Raw genomic sequence first — 3978 nt, 5'->3', positions numbered from 1 at the left:
TAAAAATAAAAAATTTAAAAATAAAAATAGAAGAGTTGCACAATCTAATTCAATATTTGACTTAAAATCCAAAGTGAGGCTCTCAGATTAATAATATGGTGTTGTTGAGCCTTTTTCTTGTTTGACTTTTCTGCCATTTTCCCCTCACTGACTTGATTGAATTCTTTGTGACTGATGCCTCAGTTTTTCTGGATCAGTAGTGCTGCACTTCCACTTTTCCTCTCCCTCATTTTACTGTCTTTATTTTTAACCTTTTTTCTGTGTAGCCCTCTAACCGGCCCTATATATTTTGAACCAAGTAAAACATTTCTTGGAATGGGAGCCTTGGACTACAGTATATAAAGACAAACAACTCACAGTTTTAGCATATATGTTAGGCTACTATCTTCTGTGGATGTGTATGTAACTATACAGTTTCTGTATTTATCCTGTGGCTGACAGAAAAAGTTAAAGCTGTTTAATTCACCATGGTATTTCTACAACAGAGCAATTTATTAGCCTGACTTCTCTTCTAAAATCAACACTAAAATGGTATTTTGTATTTGTCTCAGAGACACTAATTCTGTCATGATCCTTATGATCTGTGTTGGGCCAAAGGCGATTACTTTATAAATTATAAGGATCCTTAAACTTTGCATTGCCTTTGGTCCCAAACAAGCAAATCTGGGTCAATTAATAATTAAAAAAAAAAAAAAAAAGAAAAGAAAAATATCTTGCTTTGGGCCCTGTTGCTTTCTCCCATGCTGTTTTAGCCCCAGCCCTACCCTGTTCCCAGTGGCCTTTGCCTTCATTCCTTCTTTGCTCTGCTGGGCATCTTGAGAGGAAAACTTCACACTAACTTCCTCTCCTATAAATTCTCTCCCTTCTCTCAACTCTACACTTCTCTTTGCCAACATACACCATTACTGCTTCACTGATTTTTTTTTAAAGCCCACAGTCCTTTCTGGCTCTTTTCCACCTTTAACACTCTTATGTTGAAATCCTCCCCTTTCCTCCTTTCTCTTTAATAAGACCTCAGATTTTTTAAAAAGCTAGGCTTGATTGTTTATTCTGCATGGTCCACTTCTGCCTTCCTTCCTCTTTTATTACCCTTTTCTTATTCTAGAGAGTTTTTAAACTCAGTTATGCTTGCTTTCACCAAAGCCTTAAACTTTCCTGTGATTAGAAAAAGATGCTTATGTTTCCATTACTTTTCCTACAACAAAACACATTCTCAAATTCATATCCACTTCAAACTCTCCCAACGTTTTGCATTCAGAAGCATAAAGTGGCCATTATTGTGAAGCCCACTGAGTGACCATTTAAGCTTGGTGTTATGCCAGACACTGTATAGTGAATTTCATAATCCTGGTGCCAGATTTCTAAATTATTACAATAGATGATAGGCTGGGCACAGTGGCTCACACCTGTAATCCCAACACTTGGGGAGGCCAAGGCAGGCAGATTGCTTGAGACTAGGAGTTCAAGACCAGCCGGGCCAACATGGTGAAACCCTGTCTCTAAAAATACAAAAATTAACTGGGCGTGGTGGTGCGTGCCTGTAATCCCAGCTATTCTGGAGGCTGGGATGGGAGAATCACTGAAACCTGGGAGTCTGAGGCTCCAGTGAGCCAAGATTGCACCACTGCACTGCACTCCAGCCTGGGTGACAGAGTGAGACCCTCTCTCCAGAAAAAAAAAAAAAAGAATTCTTTGATATGCAATTGCTTCTCCACTTTCCCTTCCCTCTCATGATCTCTGCTCAGTAAAACCAAGGTGCAGTTTCTGGATCCACCTATCTTGGGGGTGATTAGGAGTAGAGGGTTGTAAATACTTAGAATTTTTTTCCTTTCTGATATAATTCTTGACCTCCTTCTAGAAGTCCTGTTGTCTTTGCTGTAGAATTTTTATTTAAGCATTCTTTTGCAGAAGAATCTCTAATGTCCTTTTTTCATCCAGATTTACACTTGACAAATTCTAAAGCTACTTCTACACAGTTCCTTTATCCATTTTTCCTTTTTTTTTTTTTTCTTCTTCATTTTTTGTGCCTATGTTATTTTTCATGGGTTTATCATCTCTTTACAAATGGGCTGCATTCACTGAGGGGCAACATTGATTTCCCGCTGCTGTCACCCAGTGCCTCAGCCTCTCTTGATTCCTTTTTTGGTTCACCCTTGTTGCCCGTACTTACTTTCCTTTATTGTCTGTTCTAATCTTCTCCTTATCTATCTGTGTAATGAAATTCACTATTTTGAAAAAGATTTCTGGGGTCTCAAAAGTTTTTCAGGGGATCTCACATAAGTCTCTGCATTGTGACCTAAACTGTGTAGCATTGATTTCCAATGGATTGAGGCTGATGAGCGAGGGGAGGGGGTGGTTGTTGGGAGAGCGGAATATCCTCATGTACAGAGTTTCTCAGCTATGACACTGTTAACATTTTGGAGGATAATCCTTTGTTGTGGGGTGCTGTCCTGTGCGCATTGTAGGATGCTTAGCAGCTACTCAGTAGATACCAGTAATACTATCTCAGTTGTGACAACCAAAATGTCTCCAAATCCTGCCAAATGTTCCTGGAAGACAAAATATGCCCTCTACCCCAGTGTTGAGAATTACTGTGCTAGAATATCAGCTTTTTGAAATTGATTAAATGGTTATACTTTCTTTTCCTAACTGCTGATTTGTAGCTGGAGTTTTAAAAGTGTGGTCTTTGACTTACTTGGTAGGTGGTAACTTCTTAAAATTGCAGGTTCCTGAGCTTATCCTAGACCTACTGAATCAGAAACACTGAAGGTAGAACCCAGATCTGATTTTTACAAGACACTACCTTCCCACCCCCAACCAGGTAATTACCTTCTGCCCTAGGCTTCTTCTGCCCTAGGCTTGACCCTCCTGTGGCATAACTGCTGCATTATCTACATTTTTTTTTCCCTGCAAGTCTTCCTGGTGTTCCAGCTTTGCTTCTGCTTTTGGCCCCACGATGCCAACACAAATAAGGAGGCCTCAGGTTACCAAGACAACTGGAGCACAGGAAACTGTAAAGGCTCAGTGCTCCCACAGGCATCACGGACTGTGGCTATGCTGGCTTGCTTTATCCTTAGGGACTCAGTCATACTTCCTTTTCCCCATCCCCCAAACTACCCAGACTGGCAGATACTGAGGCCCAAGCCACAGATCCTGATTTCACAGACCTGGTAGTAGATTTATGAGGTGGGTGGGATAGGGAATGGTGAATGAAGCTTTCCTTCTAGTATTGATATTTCATGTCATTTTGGTGATAACTGAATTTGTAATCATGAGAACTACATTTCTCTGGGAGTTGGTTGTTAGATGCAAGCTTTGAAATCAGGATGCTTCTCTTTATTTATGTTATTTATGCCTACTTCACTGAACCTTGAGTCTTAGATGTTTTTGCATCCCTAACTAAATGTCTTTACAATTTGCTTTGGGCCAAAAGGTTTGGCAATCTACTTCTAGGACACTGGAAGCAGCTAATGTTTAGCAAGAAAAGAGTATTTTAGGGCCAGGTGCAGTGGCTCATGCCTGTAATCCCAGCACTTTGGGAACATGAAGCAGGTGGATTGCTTGAGTCCAGGAGTTCAAGACCTGCCTGGGTAACATGACAAAACCCTGTATCTACAAAAAAGAATACAGAAATTAGCCAGGTGTGGTGGTGCACTCCTGTAGTCTCAGCTACTCGGGAGCCTCAGGTGAGAGAATCACTTGAGCCTGGGAGGTCGATGCTGCAGTGAGCCATGATTGTGCCACTACACTTCAGCCTGGGTGACAGAGCAAGACCCTGTCTAAAAAACAACAACAACAACAACAAAAACAAATAATGAATTTGGGTTCTGTTTACACTTAGTTATCAAAGCTAGTCATTTTTTAAAGGAGGATCATCTGGCTTGATTAATTAAGTCTCTTTAAAGCCATGAATAAATGAAAACCTACTTGCGCTTAGATGCTTAAAAATACTGACTCAGGCTGGGCGTGGTGGCTCAT

This window comes from Piliocolobus tephrosceles, chromosome 14, assembly GCF_002776525.5.
Source record: "Piliocolobus tephrosceles isolate RC106 chromosome 14, ASM277652v3, whole genome shotgun sequence".
Classification (NCBI taxonomy): Eukaryota; Metazoa; Chordata; class Mammalia; order Primates; family Cercopithecidae; genus Piliocolobus; species Piliocolobus tephrosceles.
The sequence above is the reverse complement of the archived record's forward strand: the minus strand, read 5'-3'. Positions refer to the sequence as shown.